The sequence below is a fragment of the Phodopus roborovskii genome, unplaced genomic scaffold, assembly GCF_943737965.1.
Source record: "Phodopus roborovskii unplaced genomic scaffold, PHOROB, whole genome shotgun sequence".
Lineage (NCBI taxonomy): Eukaryota > Metazoa > Chordata > Mammalia > Rodentia > Cricetidae > Phodopus > Phodopus roborovskii.
The window spans coordinates 4,705,442-4,723,613 of NW_026126566.1; the positions used below are offsets into that span (position 1 = coordinate 4,705,442).

General features: G+C 43.4%; 1 protein-coding gene across 1 annotated transcript in view; it reads right to left on the reverse strand.

Moving 5' to 3' along the window:
* Stard4 (StAR related lipid transfer domain containing 4) overlaps nt 1–18,172 on the reverse strand; it is a 1,044,307-nt gene that overhangs the window by 1,011,309 nt on the left and 14,826 nt on the right. The gene's annotated exons all lie outside the window — the stretch shown is intronic.

The following is an 18,172-nucleotide window of genomic DNA, read 5'->3' on the forward strand; positions in this document are numbered from 1 at the left end:
TCTCTCCGCTGCTGCCACGCCCGACCGGGCCTCCGCCTCGGCTGCCAGGCGCTCCCCACCCCTGTAAACAGAGGGAGGCTCCTGGTGCCCGCCTGACTTTTTAAAATCCAACCGGTGCAAAAAGACAGAAAGGGTGGGTGACCTTGTTGTCTGCAACGGAGTAAGACTAGTGTGATGGACACACTCCTGAGTTAAACCTATGAAGGCATTTTGAACCTAAAAATGGAAACGTGCGGCGGTCCTGAATGAAGTCTGCGTGCAGACCGGCTTCCCTTCTGTGCCTGGACTCCGCACAGTTTTGGAAATTCCCCTGGAGAAAGCTCACATGCCCTCCTCTGGGGCACACTGTTTTCAAGCGCTGCCGCTAAGCCGCCGGGTGGGCTAGTGTTTGTTGCCTGGAGGTCTAAGAGAAGGGAAATGCTTCCTGGCCCCACCATGGAGGTGGCAATCTTCAGTTCCCTAACATACAAGTTATCCTGAAGAAGAGGTGGGCCGGCAGTGTAAGCCTCAAGATCTCGCTCCAGTTCCTCCAGCGTGGGATAGCATCTCAAACCCTTCCTCCACCTAACTAGGCTCTAGTGGTCTTTCACCTATATTCCTTCAGAACACTCCTGAAGTAGCCCTTTCTCCCATCCCTGCCAAATTTTCCTCATTGCATAAGACTCAAGGGCCTTTAGTGTCTACGTAGGATCCCATTTCTCAGTAGAGAACGCGAGGTCCGGTCTCCCTTTATCCTACACCTCCACTTCCAGACTGGTTTAGTTCCCATGTTGTCTTCCATGGGGTAGACAGATCTCTTGTTTGCTCCATTTTCCTTATCTGCAATTTTCTTCTCCAATTTTTCCCTGAGGGTCTTAAATCAACTCTCTCAGCTGCCCCCACCAATATCCAGTTAATCATGGATGAAATTGAACCATAATGTTAATAGTATCATTATAACAGCATCCACACCCAGCTGTCATTAGCCTACAATTAATTCTCAGCGTTACACTCAGAGGAAAAACATAGGTCAAGCCAGACATGATTTTGCATAACTGTAACCCCAGCTCTTAGAAGATGAGGCAGGAGGATCAAGAGTTCAAAGATAACCTCAGCTACCTAGGGAGTTTGGGGCCAGCCTGAGCTACTCGAGACCCTTTTGAAAGGCAAGCAGGTAGCACTAGAGAAATGGCCTGGTCGTTCAGACTACCCACTGCTCTTGCAGAAGATGAAGTTCAGTTCCCAGCACCCAGCTTATACCTCTTGTCCCAAGGGATCCAGGCCTTCTGGACTCTGTACGCCTGCACTCACATGCACACAGAGACACAAATGATCAAAAACACAGCTAAAAACAAAGAAATCTCACTGTTTCCAGAATAAAAATTTGAAAACAACAGTGAGTCATCTGGTGATGATACCTCCCCCCCACCCATCCCACCACCCCACCCCACCCCCGCGTGCGTGTGTGGGCACGCACACACATACACACACACACACATACACACACACACAGTGATTTTCTGTTTTCTAAAGAATGGCCTCATACTAGGCAAATGGCTCATAAGTCAAGTACTTGCTAGGTGAGCATGACGTAAAAAGCCATGTGTACAGCATGTGTATCCCACCACTGATGAGGTAGCTTGATGGAGCTTGCTGGCTAGCCAGCCCAACTGAGTTGGTGAGCTCCAGGTTCAGTGAGAGACTCTCGCTTTCGAAATAAGACAGAAAGGAACTGAGGAAGACGGGATACCAAGAGAAACAGACACTGACCCCTGTCCTCCATACACCCTTTGTACACGCATGCCTGCTGTGTGAAATGCAGTGTGTAACGTAGGCTCATGTATGTGAACTCTTGGGCCCTATTTTGGGCTAAAATTTTTGCCTTTAGATAATTGTAGTCAGACTGGAGAAGCATGAGTCCCTTAGTTCATGCAGCATCCACAAACGTTTTGTAGATGAGAAAAGACGTGACACGTCGAGCCCTGTCTTAGGTGTTAATCTAGTCACATAGTCCAATTACCCTCTATGCTATGTCTGGAGCCAGACGCTCTTAGGCCTCGGAACAACCGACCACATTGCATTGCTGTCTAAAAAGTCAGGGGAAAGGCTTGACCTGGGGAAGGAGCAGGTAGACTTTGGCAGGTTCTAGGAAGGAAGTCAACTTGACCCGGGAGGTTGTTACACCTTCCATGAAGTGGAGAGGTTTCTCCTGGGGAACTGTGACAGGGTTGAATTTTGCAGGGTAAGAGGATCTGACGTCACTTTGTTCTGTGTCAGGAGAAGGTGGAGCACAATTTGCTGGATAATCTTCACTAAGCACCCACTCGAGTATAGGTCCTTTATTGTCACCTGACATCCACGAGACAACCAGCTTTTGCAGGAGACCCTCTGGTGCTGGAAGCCGCCTCCTCCCTCTGCTGGGGGAGACCTACAGGAAAACAGACAGGCTGAACGCAATGCAGGAAGCAGTATCACGCAGTAGGTCATCACAAGCACACACAAAAAGATACGGAAGTGAGAGGGTTTGGGAAAAGAAGGGGTTTGGTGGGGGAAGACATGAGATGATCATGGGAGAGACTTTGGTCAGAGATTATCCCTTATATGTATGAAATTATAAAAGAATAAATAAAAAATTAAAAACAGTATTTAAAGAAATAAAATGTACGTGGTGACACTTTCAAACCTAGCACTTGGAAGGTAGAGGCAGGAAGATCAGAAGGTTAAGGGCATTCTCCTTGGCAACATGAGTTTGAGGCTAGCCTGGGCTATGTGAGGCTATCTCAAAAAAGACAAGACAGAGCTAGCAAGATGGCTCAGGTGGTAAAGACCTTGCCACAAGGCCTGACAACAAGAATTGGATCCCTGCAACCCTCACACGAGACAACCAAGTCCGCAAAGTTGCCCTTTGACCTCCACACATGTGTACAGCCTGTACGCCCCCCTCAATCATACACATACCAATAAGTAAAAAAATTTTTTAAAAATTAAGAGTAAAAATTACCATGATTCATTGAATAAATTTGAATAAAATTGTTTTTCATCTTATTTTATACATTTTCTATTGAAAATTGCTTTTTATTATATCTTTCCATTTATTGAATAGGAAGTAAAGGTTTAGAAAGTCGAGAACAAACCAACAAGAGACTATCCTGTAGTTCGGCTAAAATATTTTTATTCTGATTGAACTGCCGTATGTCGTGGCTACTGCTTGCAAATCTGTAGATTCTTTCACCATCATAAACACCTTTATTTCATCCTTTGGCTTCTTAGTTGTATCTGCACAGGGACATCCAGCAAAAAACAATTCATTGGCAGGTTGTTGCTCTGTGATCATGACTAGTCAGGCTAGTTTTGACAAACCCTGCATTTAGATTTCATACTTGAGTGCAACTTATTCACTGGCCCTGGGCTATAGGTCCCACCCCAGAGAACAGTCAGGATTTGCCTAACAGTGTACACAGTGGCATGCAATTTTGACTGCCTCCCTCCATACCCCCAGGGAGTGTGGTCTATGTTACTGTGTATATGTGGTGCAATGCCTGTGCTGAGGCCAGAGATGAGTCTCAAGGGTCTTACTTGGTCCCTGTCACTCACCTCTTAGTCCTTTGCGGCAGAGTCTCACACTTACGTGGAGTGAGGCCAGCAAATCTGGGGAATTTCCCTGTCAGCCACTGGGGTCTCTTTTCACTGGAGAAAGAACCAGAAGTTAATTTTGTGCGCTTCTCTTCATGCCTAGGAAAGTTAGTTAACACGAACCAAGAAACTGCTGGTGAACAATGTCATTTTCTCTTGCTCCTCATAAATGTGGTGACTTAATACAGCAGAAATATATTACCTTCCAGCTTGTGTCAGAAGTCTGACCCGAGTCTTACTGAACTAAAATCAAGGTCTCGTTTTCAGGGCTTGGTTCCCTCCTGGAGACTCAGGGAAAACCTGTTTCTTTACTCCTTTGGGTGGTTGGTGGAATTCAGTTCCTGGGGTTCTAACCCTGAAATGCCCACTTCCTTCCTCTTTTTCAAGGCTTGCAGCAGTGGGATAAATTTCTCTCATACTTCAAGTCTCTCTTCCCCTTTCTTCTGTCTAGTTTCTGTGGCTCAACTATTCTCTACTTAACACTTTTTTAAAAGGTTTGTTTTTGTTTTATATGTGCATGAGTGTTTGGTCTGCATGTATATATGTGTGCACTGAATGTGAACTGTGTCTGGTACCTGCAGGAGACCCTGGGACTGGAGTTAACAGATGGTTGTTAGCCACGGAGTGGGTGCTGGCAACAGAACCTGGGTCCTGGTAGAGGCCCACAGAAGCGGCTCTATTCTATCTTGACATAAGGTCAGAGAGTTCAAGCCTATTATGGGGTCCCTGACAGGTCCTCTGCAAGAGCAGTAAGTATTCTCAGCTGCCAGGCCATCTCTCCAATACCAGCTTTTCTCTTCTTAGGTTGATTTTTCTCTAGCATTTGTTGCACTAACAGAAAGCTAACAGGATGTATAAGGAAATGCATGCATAGGTTCTCACTATTAGGACATTAACCTAACATCCTAATAGTGAGAAGTTCACTGTTCTGCCTTCACTATGGCCTTACAAGAGGCACCATAGGTGGCCTCCAGCTCTCTAGAAAGAATAGACATGTTGAGATCTGACTGCTGGTAAAGGCCTTGTATTCATATCAAGAGCCAGCCCAGGACATGCACAAGCCTATCAGGGATGCAGACCCTGGACTGACATGGTCTGTTATTCGCCACCTGAGTGCTCTTGGGAAAAGTCAATGACCTCCAAGAGCCCGGCTTCTCTCAGCATATAAAGTGAGGATAATGTTATCATCTACTTCACAGGTTTTTGGAATAAGCAAGACACTCCAAAAAAAAAAAAAAAAAAAAAAAAAAAAGAAATCAATTTTAAATGATCTGGCTCTGGTCTGGAGAAGTGTGAGCTATATCCAAAAGACTCACAGGTAAATGCAGTAGATAGTCGCAGAGTTAATGCCTGAAGCACCCTGAAGCACCAACTCCTTATCTAGTGTCTGACAAAGTCCCATATACTCAAGGCTGGCTTCGAACTCACTATGTAGCCAAAGACGATGGTGAATCTTGGATTCTCCTGCTTGCACCTTCCAAATGCCAGGGATTACAGGCATGTAAATGTAACATCACACTCAGTTTACACTGTACTAGGGACCAAATCCAGGGGCTTCATACACACCGGCAACAACTGCATCTTTAGCCTTTTATCTGTTTTTATTATTATTATTATTCATGGATTTGATATCTATGCATGCTAGTTTGATTTCTGTTAATTCAATAAACACTATTGACCAAAAGCAACCTGAGGAGGAAGCAGTTTATTTCATCTCACAGGTCCATCATCCAGGAAAACCAGGCAGGAACTCAAGCTGATAACCAAGATTAGCCATCAATCACACTATGAAAAATCAAAATGTTCTAGAAAGAAGTATAATCAAACAAATTGCCGGGCTCCCATTTAACCCCCTTGAACTAACCTGTGCCCACGGGAAATGAACCATCCAGGCTTGCCAGAGGTGGGCAAGGAGCTAGCCTAGCAGCATTCGATGGTCGAAGTCACTGAGCTGTCTCCACACTTCCTGTTTCTGTGCTCTCTGACTTTCAGACATTTAGGGAGGTGCTTTGGCCCACATTCCTTCAGCTCTTGGGCATAAATCATCACACGACCTTGCCAGTTGACTCAGGGACATACTTCTTTTGAATGCAGAAATAACATTTGCCCCATGACAGGATCTGCCACACAGTTCCGCAAGAATGAGTATACCACACAGCCTTTCCTGCTTTGATGATGAAGGTCTCTCTAAACCAGACGCTGACAGATTTATAGCTGGCTAGAACTGGGGGGGGGGGGGGGGGTTTAGAGCTCTCATTGGGACAAACTTTACTTTTCCTCATCTTTTTTTCCCTAGCAACACTTTAATTTGTACAAAGCAAACAAACAAACAAACAAAAAAAAAATCATGTGCCAGGTGAATTTGTGATTGTAGCACTTGGGAAGCTGATGCAGGAGCTTCATGAATCTAAAGCTAACATAAGCCATGTTCTAGGACAGCTTGGGCTACAGAGTGAGCCTATCCTTTAAAAACAACAAAACCTGCTAAAAGTAAGACATCATTAGTCTAAAATCAAGTGTAAGTTTACTAGTCAAAAGAATCATGCATGATGCTGTTAGGTCATGGGCCTGTGAGTTTAAGACACTCTAAGTGGCCAAGTTCCCCTCCCCCACTTTGATCCCTCTCTCCATGTGTGTGCGGGAGGCAGACTTGAGAATCAATGCTGTGTTGTGGCATCACAGCCTCTTACTTTTTGTCTTACACACTGACTTGGCTCCCCCATACTCATCATCAAGTCAGCGATCCCAATTTTCACACATGGGTCCTTGGAATCAAAGTCAGGTCCACAAGCACTCACCAACAGAGTCCTCCCCCAGGGTCCTGGTTTGACCCTTTTTACTCTCAGGTACCCTTGGGTTAGTTCTTTCTCAGTGGCACTGAGCTCTGGCAGCAGCAGATATTCCATTAGCTTTCCTTTTCTCTTTCCCCACATCCCATAGGAGTTGAGAAAACAGAGACCTTTGGTTGAGTTATTGTTTTTCTGCAGCTCATGAGTTCATAAATACCAGGGGTAGGAAAACTACCCCCACTGTGTCGGGGTAAGGTCAGGAGCACATTCCTCGCCCTCCCAGGATTTCCCTGGAGGCCTTACTTGTGAATTGCTCAGACCCTTGAGGAGTAGGAGAAGGAGCTCATTAGGGACCTGACCCAGCACCTGACAACAAGAAAGCCTTTATCTTACAGAGAGACACTTAAAACTGTATAAATAGACGCTTGATTGTTCTATTTTAGTGCAAAATGTGCTAGCAGCTGTTATGGCACAGGCCTAACATCTGTTAGCAGTAAGACTCTGGCACACACTCCATGAGTAACTCTGAGGAAAGGAAGTCAGAGTAGCAGCTTAGTGGGCACCCCAAAACAACTCTGGGTGTGCGGCTTTGGGCATTATCAGGCCATAAGGCAAACCACAAAGTGAGCAAATCAGTTTATCCATGAACTCATCTGTTTCATACCCATCTGAGGAGGGGCTGTGATGCACCAAGTATGCAGAATCCTGCCTGAAATTTTTCCACTCCCCTTTCTTGATTTTTGCAAGTATCAGGACCTAAGCTGGATCCCTGGTTCCCAGGACTGATTGTGTGCACTTATAATCCCAGCGGTGGAGAGGCAGAGAGGGATGATCCCTGGGCTCACTGGCCAGTCAGCATAGTCGAGATGAATGGCATGCCTGAGGATGACACCCAAGTTGTCCCCTGGCCTCACACCAATGTGTGCGCACATGCACTCACACACATTAAATTCTTTTCTACGGCCATTAAAAACCAAACACAAAGTGCATTTGATTTTCATCAAAAGGTCAAGAAATGATTTAATTTTTAGGAGAAAGTATCTCCCTATGTGACCCAGGCCGACTTTGAACGAACCTACAGTTTTCCTATCTCAGTTTCCTGAACACTGCAAGTTGCCAAAGCCCAGCCCACAAGAACATAAAATAGATAGATAAACACAAACTGATAAAATATGTAGTAGATACGTTTGAAGAAAACTATAAAACATTAGCTGAGGAACAATAAACCTGGAAACTTAGAAATACACTGATTCTCTACAAATGTATTCATAGGCCTTTGCATGGGCTCAGGACGGGAGAGCATGGGCTCAGGACGGGAGATTTGACAAAATGGTTCTAAACTTCCCCAGTAAGAATAAATGTACAAGTGAGCGCAGTGAGCACCATACAGGCAAAGGGTGGGCAGACACACATTCAGGCAAAACCCATACACACCAAATAGAATTGAAATTAAAAATATATAAAGTCAATTATGGACACATATAGGATTTCTAGATGAGATAGAGCTGGTTTTGTGGTTTATTGAGGTAGTTATTTCTAGTAAGTCTGGCAAGCACAGGATAAACGGAAGATGCCAGAAGAGGAAGACATGAACCACAACCCCTTGTTTTTCTCCATCTTTAAATTGATTTCCCTTTTACATCCAGACCATGGAGCTATAAATAACCCTTCCAAGGTGAACAGAGTGAGAAACCTTCCACGGTGTCCTTCTGTTGCCGTCATTGCTCCTGCTCTGTGGTACTGCAAGCAAGGGCCTCTGGTGCACAGCAGACTCACGCCTGGCTGTACACCCGGCTGCACCCCCGGCTAAAGTGGGGCGCGTGCCCAGGTACCTCCACCCTTTTTTCTTCTCCATGGACAAGCAACTATTCTTCTACTCTAGTCTTCATTTTCTTTGTAAATCAGCTTGCAAAACAGCTCAGTGGTTAAAGGCTCCAGCTGCCAAGCCTAATGACCTGAGTTCAAGCCCCAGGACCCAGAGTGATAGGCGTGCACACAGTCCTGCAAAGCTCTCCGAATTTCATGCCAATGGCACTGCATTCACACAGCTACACACATACAAATACATACAAATAACATTTTCACAATATAATAGAAAATGTATTTTCAGGAAATACACCTACACTTCTGCTACTTCTGCCAAGGGTATTTGTACACACAGAAGAAGGCTTGAGACAAAGTATCAGCTACAGTGACCACATGTGGGACAGTCTCCAGGTGTCCACTATGTACCCGCAGAGGAATACACACCTATATCCATATGGAGCTTGTGTGAGCTGCAGACAGGGATGCATTTCATCAACATCTAGCCACGTGGACATGATTTTCTTTATGCTGTGGGCCTGTCTCTTCTCTCACACAGCCTTGCTTTTTGTGACTCTAATTTCTCTTCATTTCCTTCTTTTTTCTCTTACAGACCTATAGTATTGGGAATGGTTAAAGGGTTTTTGAAGAGAGGACAGAGGCTGGAGAGATATCGCAGTGTTAAGAGCGCTGGCTGCTCTTCAGAGGACCAGGGTTCAGTTCTTAGCATGGAAACATCAACTCACAATCATCTGTAACTACAGTTCCAGGACCTCGGAGGGTACCAGGCACACATGTAATGCACAAACACGCATGCATGTTAAATAAATAGATTTAAAAGAGAGAAATATAATAAAGAAGTTGAAGTATCAGGGCTAGAGAGATGGCTCAATGACTAAGAGCAATGGCTGCTCTTCCAGAGGACCTGGGTTCAATTCCCAAAACCTACATGGCTCAGAACCATGCATATTCCAGTTCCAGAGAATCTGACCCCTTCTTCTGACCTCTGTGGATACGAGAGGTGCCCATACACACATGCAGGAAAGACACTCACACACATGAAAACAAAGGACTCTTAAAAAAAGAAGTGAAAGTCAAAATAATGTATTAAAATTTGTTACCAGTTGATATTAAATAATTACATTTTGTGGATTTTATATTGAGTGTTACTTAATTAGAGGCATGGGGGCCACTATATTTTCTATTTCCTGATAGTATGTGTCCCTGATTGCTGTAGTGTGTGTGTGTTCCCAGAATTGTGTGCAAGAAAGCTGGTCCCCATGCAGAGGTGGCGTCTTGGGGAGGTTATTGGGTTGAGGGCTCTGTCCTCGGGATTAGTTAATTCATTGGTGGGTTACTGGGTCGTTGTGGGAGCAATCTTGCTGTAAAACCAAGTGCCCTCTGGCTCGCTTGTTCTGCTTCTCATGCTGTTGCTCTGACAAGACTCTCCACAGAAGCCAGTGCTATGCTCTTGGGCTTCTAACTCTCCAGAACCGTGAGCTAAGTAAACTCATTTGTGTATTTAGTTAATTATGAGACAAGTTTCATAGAGTCCAGGCTGGCTCCAAACTTGATCTTGACTGATCTTGAACTACAGACCTTCTTGCCACCCCTCCAAAGTGCTAGGATTGCAGGCTGTATCTCTATGCCTAGCTTCTTTCTTTGTAAATGACCCAGTCTGTGGCACTCAGTTATTTATAGCCACAGAAAACTGAGAAACTGAAGCTGTATCCTTCATGTGTTGGTTATCTCTCAATAGGATGTAAATTCTCTGAGAACTAGACCTTGGTCTCATTCTCTACTAGACTACAGTTGGGTATCTTCTTCAACCTCGCCACAGGCCCTCTGCTCACCTTGCTCCCAAAGGCCCTCTGCTCACCATGATCCCAAAGGCTCTCTGCTCACTGTGTTTCCGTTCCAATTTGTTCCCCCTTGAAAGCGAGCATATCTTGACTTTTGCTGTTAACCATCACATGCTGTCTTCCGAGTTCCATTGCCTACAACTTATTTCTAAACCCTGGGGCTTAATTTATCTTTAAAAGAGTATTCATCCAGCTAGCAAAATGGCTGAGTAGGTAAGGGTGCTTGCCTCCAAAACCTGACAACTTGAGTTCAAGCCTCAGAGCCTACCTAGAAGGAGAGATCTGGCTTCCACAAGCTGTCCTCTGATCTCCACCAAATGCCATGATGCACAATAAATAATAATACTTATTATATTTGGAAAGAAAGAAAGGAGAGGAAAGAAATACAATGTATAGCTTTACATACAACAAATGGGGGGTGAGAAATATGTTGCTTCAAACACTGTGTGCTTCAGACACAGCAAACAGAGGACTCTGAGCTGAAACTGACCCGGAAGCCTCCCCTGCTGAGGGTCAGCTTTCATGGGATCAGAAGGTACCATGCACGTTTCTCAAGGAGGGAAGCAAACAACAGTCCTACCCTGCTATGATGCCTGTGGACCACAACGATGAGCAGAATGGCACAGTAACCCTCAGGGTCCAGTAGAGTGGCACCCATGACTTAGCAGTAACCCACACCTCTTTTAACTGGCTTAAGATACATTCAGCAAGAGGGAAACATGCCTGTACTAGAAACCTACTCAAATACCCAAGACTAGTGGAGCCATGGATCTTGGAGGAGAACCTGATATGTCCTAAAGAAGAGAGAAAAGGAATAATTATAATAAAAGAACCAGGGCCCATTAGACCTAGATCACTATGCATTACCTGGATAGAATTCATTTACTCAAAGAGCAAAATCATCTATTTCAGCTGGGTGGTGGGACATGCCTTTAATCCCAGCACCCAGGAGGCAGAGACAGATGGATCTCTGTGAGTTTGAGGCCAGCCTGGTTTACAAAGCTACACAGAGAAACTCTGTCTCAAAAAAATAAAAAAAGAAACATCTATTTCATGAATACTATGCCATAAACAAACAATGAAACTGTGGCTCAAGAATCACATGCAAAACCATCCAGAAAGTTGAAAACAAAGCAGGCAAATATAAATACATACAAAATAAGTACAAATACAAAAATAAACAATATATGAGGCTGTTGGCAGCATTCAATGGACCTTAGAGCAGATAAGTAGAATTTAAAATGAGAAGCAGGGCTGGAGAGATGGCCCAGCAGTTAGGAGCATTTGCTGTTCTTGCAGAGGGCCCAGGTTCAATTCCCAGCACCCCATGGTTATTAACAACCATCCATAACTCCAGTTTCAGGGGATCAGATGCCTTTTCTTATATATGATGCACATACATAAAATGAGAAGCACTGCTTAAGATAAAAGTAAACTTTTAAGAATAGGATTTTATTTACTATTATTGTATTGTGTATGTATTGTATGTGTGTATGCACGCTTGCATGTACCATGGTGGGCACATAGAGGTCACAGGACAACTTTGTACAATTGTTTCTCCTACCTTGACATGAGTTCCAGGGACAGACTTCAGTCTTCAGGCCCATACAACAAATACCCTTACCTGATATTGCTAACCCCAAAAGAAAAAAATTAATGATAAAAAGAACAATCACTAGGAAAGATAGTAATTAGGAATCATAATTTTGGCTGGGCATGTTGGCGTGCACATTTAATGCCAGCTGTCAGGGAGCTGAGGCAGGAGGATTTTTATTTTGAGGCCAGTGAAAGTTACATATGGAGGTCCTGTCTCAACAAAAATAAAAAGTTTGGGAGGTAGCTTAGTGGTAGAGCATGTGTCTAGCACACACAAGATCCTGGTTCCATCTTCCGTACTGGAACTAGTAATAATAACAGTTTGAAGGTAGCAAGAGAAAAAATGGTACAATTAGGACGATAACCCAAAACCCAGTCAAGGAGGAAGATCTCCTTTAGCTAGTAGACCAGCTGGCCAAATAAATAAAGTAGGAAGTTTGATGGCATTGGTGTAAATGAGTAGAGAAGAGCTGATAGTCTGATCCCTGTGAGTCATGCAGTGGGCAGAGCTCTCTCCACCATGTGGACTGAAGCCTCTCTACCACGACTGACAAAACCAGCATTGATCAACAAGGATATGGGAGAACTGAGGGCCCTCATACATTGGGTTATGATGGCCATTTTGGAGAACTAGTTGACATTATCAAATTGAAAGCTGAAGGTATGTTTTCCCAGAAATTGTCTTTGTAGATACAAATCATAGAGTTTTGAACCTCGGAAAACCTGGAAGTTATCTAAATGTGCATCAATAAGAAAGTGAATTTGCATCATGCAGTGGTGGCACACGCCCTTAACCCCAGCACTTGGGAAGTAGAGGCAGGTGGATCTCTGTGAGTTTGAGGTCAGCCTGGTCTACCGAACGAGATCTAGGACAGCTTTTTAAGCTACAGAGAAACCCTGTTTCAGAAAACACAAAAGAGAGAGAAGAGAGAGAGAGAGAGAGAGAGAGAGAGAGAGAGAAAATGAATTTGCTAAAATTAAATCTAAGGTATCAAAATAAATGTTCTGGAGTATATTACAAATGAACTAATTTACAATTATTGTAAATATATTGTGAAGTAATTATGAAATGACAAAGAGAAAAGATAGCATTTCAATTTTTAAAACAACCACAGAAGTAATATACGCAATTATTGGTACATACAAATGTGGCAAAAATATAAAAAAAAATGCATGAGAATGATATACAACATCAATTAAAGTATAATTGACCAGAAAAGAAGAAAGGCTACTACTAACATTTCAAAAAATTAATATGGATGGGTGAAATGGCATATATTTTTAATGCCAGCAGAGGTAGACAGACCTCTGTGAGTTTGAGACCAGCCTAGTCTACACAGAGTTCCAGTCCAGGCAGTGCTACACAGTGTGTGTGTGTGTGTGTGTGTGTTATGAACATGTGCACACTTATGGAGTGACCATAGTCTATAAATATACTTTTAGAATAGGAGCACATTTGTTAAAGCCAAGTGAATATGAGTCTAAGAAAGTGGCTTGCTGGCCCTAGACTGGCACACACGGATGTCTCCTATTGGTCTTCAGAATTACCACCATTATCAACAGGCAGTATCTATGCCCCTTGGGAAATCTGACAATTGGAAACCACCTGTTTGTTTTAGAGTTGGCCTTCATTTAGTAATGAGTAACTACATCCAAGTCAGAAGTCAAGCTTGCCTGGCTGAAGTAATGCCTCACCTTTATTGCAGGCCATCTCTGCAAGGCAACTGTAGGATATTCAACATTTGTATGAAAGATATGGTCAAAGACCTTACAAATATTAACTTTAAAGATAAGACCCACAGGGAATAAAAACCCAGGCAAGTATTTAAAATGCACTTAGGAAAGTGAGTACCTGGGATGTATTCTCTGCTGGTCAGCAAGACTTAAGTCCAATTAGACAGCTCTTGGTGACCCCACAAGACATGAGCGCCGGTGTTGGTAATCCCACAAGATATATACAATGCGCTAATGCAGCACTGATGACCTCTGTTGACTCACAGGCATCACGGCTGGGTAGGACTGTTGGGTGCTTTCCTCCTTTGTCAGGTTGCATAACAACTTTTGGTATTATGAGAGCTATTCCTCAGGGAGGAGGCTTTTGGTAGGGACTCCTTTGAGTCCTATGTCCAAAGTGCATGGTTGTTTTATGCATTGGGAACTTATTTTCAGCTTCTGGGAGGCAACCAAGGGCAACAGCAGTAGTCCATATTGCTTTGGGAGTCTCTTCAACTGTCCTGACCAACAACTCAAAAGGAGGGTTCTTGTGCCTTCTGCTCAGGGAACACCACAGAAGAGGGGTGGAAGGAGCATAAAAATCACGGCAATAGTAAGCCAGCTGTAAGATTTTGTCTTCTAGAAACGTCAGGAAAACTACATCCATGGAATCTTGACAACATGGCTGTCTGCACAAGAACTGAACCAGGACAACACCAGTTGACATACCTACATGGGAGAGGGAAAACCTGACAGGGTCCCAACCCTAGACAAAGAACTTCAGGCAACTTAGGGATGCTGACTGCAGGAGAAACAGCCTTCCCCAGAGAAGAGCGGTCCTCCAGTTTGTTGTTCAATACCAGTGGTCAGCCTTGAAATCATATACATACAAGAAGCATATGGACTGAGAAGGCTGTATTTATATACATGTCCGTATGTATGCATGTATGCATGTGTGCAGGTATATGTAACAACAATTAAAGAAGATTGCCAGGTGGCAGTTGCCCATGCCTTTAATCCCAGCACTCAACAGGCAGAGGCAGGCAGATCTCTGTGAGTTTGAGGCTTGGGGGAGGATAATGGGGAAATGATGTAATTATATTTTAATTTAAAAATATGTTAATTTTTTTAAAAAAGCATTTGAAAGGGCTGGAGAGCTGGACTATGTGGTTATAAGCACTTGCTACTCTTGTAGAGGACCTGGGTTTGATTCCTAGCACTCACATGGTGGCTCACAACCATCTGAAACTCAACTTCTAGAGGATCAATGCCCTCTTCTGACTTCCATGGGTACCAGGCACACATAGGGCACACATACATGCATAATAATAATTTATTATTATAATAATAAATTTTATTTATTTATTTACTAGTTTTTTGAGACAGGGTTTCTCTGTGTAGCTTTGGAACCTGTCCTGGAACTTGCTCTGTAGACCAGGCTGGCCTCAAACTCACAAAAATCCACCTGCCTCTGCCTCCTGAGTGCTAAAAATCATTTTTAAAAGAATATGGAGAAAGTATACAAAAATTCACACTAGGTTGTTAACATTTCTCTTTGTTATTGTTTTTTGTTTTTTAAATATATTTTTATTAATTCTTTGAGAATTTCATACATGTATATAATGTACTCTGACCACATTCATTCCCACTTCTCCCCCATAACTTCTCCCAGGCATTAATCACTATCCACTGCACAAAGAAGTTTCTCTGATGAGGACTGAGTGCTGCGCCAGTCTGTAAGCATCAAGATACCTGCTTAGAGGACAGTTTGGTACTATGCCCATTTAGCAAAACAGAGTAGTAAGTTTATCCCTGGAGTCTTGTGCACTCCCCAGCCAGGATTTGTAGCCAGATTTACGGCACCAGGCATGCATTTCCCCCTGGTAGAAAGCAGCTGACTAACCACATAACATTCATGGCACAGTTGTGCCCACAGGCATATCTTGCCAGGCCAATCCTTATTGTATCGTGCAGGATTCACAGCTGGATGGAGACTGTTAATAACTGCTCCCTAGCATCCTGTATAGAACCTTCCAGCACTGTGAATACCAGCCATCAGGGAGGAAGCTTTCCTGTCAGTATCAGCTTGATGTCTTGATGTCCTGTAACCAAAGTGTGTAGTGTCTTCAGCAATAGGATCTTATCATTAAACCCTTGTGGGCAACCAGGACCAATGGCAATAGCCTATGTTGTTTTGGAAATCATTGTGGGAAGAGATGTCACACATCTGATGCTGAGTTTTTTATTTGACAGCCTATGGCTTGTAGGAGACTTATCTCCTGTGTAAGGTAACTCCAATTAAGCATATATAATATATAATAAGTATATGTAGGAAGTTTACTAAATAGTGGGTCTCCACATGGCTTTTCCAAACATTTTTAATGTTAGTTATCCCTCCTAGTTGTTAACATTTCTGGGAATATGGGGATGGGGCTAAAAGGGAAAAGGAAGAGTGGGGGACAAAGGTGAGCCCGGAGATATAAGCAGGAGAGGGGAAGTGAGCAACAACCCAGCAACTCATTGCAAGCACAACACCAGTATAGGGTTGGCCAATGCTTTGCACGTGACGCTTTGAATTTGAGAAAGCCTGCATATGTTTCTGCATAGTTTTGGGGGTTGTTTTCTAATTATAGGGTTCTGGCTGAGTGGATATTTTCTCTAAAGTAGAGATGCCTGCCATGTTCTCCAAGCTTAAGCATTGCAAGTCCTCTTCTGCAGAAAATGTTGTGAACACATTCTAATGTAGGTACTGAAACAAAGCCAAACCAGCAGCTCTTTTCAGGCCTGGCAGCTGCCTGTTGGTCATTACCAGTCCCTCTTTCCCAAGCAACTGTATAAGAAGAAATTATATTCAAATCTAAACAAGAGCTTTAAGATTCATAGAATTTTGGAAGGTATAACCTCATGGCTTATATAACCCTAATGTCATAGCTATAATGGGATTTTTGAGCAAATGTTTGAAATTATAGCTTTCTCCTTTTGTACAGCAATAATTGGGGCTTAGACTACGCATATGTTTTGCCTGCATTATTTATTCTGAGTAAGTCTTTCATTGATTTGTATTAACTTTTCATATTCAAAATTAGGAAAATTAACTTCTAGAAAGTCATTCACTTCTAAAAACAATAAGGCTCTTTTAAGTAGTGCACTAGAGGGCATTTTATTCTGCTTTAATTAGGCTGTTACATGGGAGATAAATAATGTGTTCTTCTTTGTGGGTTTGCACCTTTAAAGTGAAAACAAAAAAAGCTTTAGGGCATTGTCAACATTAATGAAAATAAGCACTTGGACTGCAGTCAACAGGAATCCTTCTACCATGGAAATAACTAAAACCAAGGGAAGTAGATCCTGCTCCTGCCCACCTGGCTCCCTGCCTACAAACCAGCTCCCTCCCAGTTTCCATAGACTTTTCCAGTTTTCTTCATTTCCAACTTTATCTTTCTTTACTGTCTCTGGCTTGGAAAAGGTAGTCTCCTCACCCAATACTGTCCCTTCTAGTTCCATACCCGTTCCCTAAATTTGGAATCTACTCAGGACCATCTAGACCTGGCGTTTGCACCTGGCCTGCAGTTTGACATGAGAGTTTTGGTCTAGACTCTCTTCTTACAGAGCCATTACACAGTTGTGCTAACATGAGTTGCAAAATTGCGGTCTCCAGTTTGCTTGAAGAGTACTGAGTTGGAATGGTGCTAGTTTGAGTGACTTGAAAGTATAAGGGTCAGTACATGGAAGTATTGCCAAGCAGATAGATGGTCAAGTTGGCTGCTCAGTGTGTCTCCAGTCTGAGAGATGTAGGGCAATGCCACATCCTGCACCTTAGGACTCTTTCAGAACATCTCTGTATTTTACTGACTTGTGGTTAGCCAGCTGAGTTCTTTCTGCTTGGATCTGTGAGGAAGATCTCTGCAGATATCCTATCTCATCTATGATATGTTGACTTTATTATTGTAGTCATAGTGTTTCCAAGCTCTCCAAGTCTTGAGCATCAATCCCCTTGACTAGTACAGTGCCAAAAAAAATGGTCTAAGTTTTGGTTTCCTTCTGAGGTTGTCCTCTGCTATGTATTGTTGCTCTTTCTGTTCCTAACTTTTTAAAAATTACACAGCTATGTTTCCCATTAATATAGCAAAACACCAACACAAGTTATACATAAACAAAAAAAAATTTACTTGGTTCAAAATTTTGAAAGTACAGCATCATGCTAGCATCAGATGCGGGCCTTTTGCATACATCACATCACGGTGGGTAGCAGAAGTTGGAAACAAGGGCCCAGCCACATCCAATGGGTAAGGGTACCTGTAGCCCAAACTGACAGCCTGGGCTCCACCACCAGGACCCACATAGTGGAGGGAGAAAAAAAAAAAAAAAACAATGGGCTGTCTTCTGACCACACATATGCCATGGCATGTATGCCAGTGACCCCTGGGGACCTACTCTCTCAGCGCTAGGTTTAAGAGTGTGGATCACCTCCCCAGAGTTTTTGCCTTGGGTTCTGAGAGCAGAGGTGGCAGTCTGCCCAGTGGGGCACCTGCCCAGAGGTAGCACAGCCCAGTGGGGAAAGCTGCTCCCCATCAATTAGTAATCAGGAAACCCAAACACACACACACACACACACACACACAATCAGTTATGTACCTCTAGAGACCTTGATTCATGATGGGTACTTTAAATTTCTCCATTTTCATAATAAATAATGCAGTCACTCAGTACAAACTTCTGAAGTTTCGCCTACTCATGCCTCGCCTCCTGATTGCTTTTTGTCTCGTTGCATGCTGCTGAAGTTTTAGATTATAACCT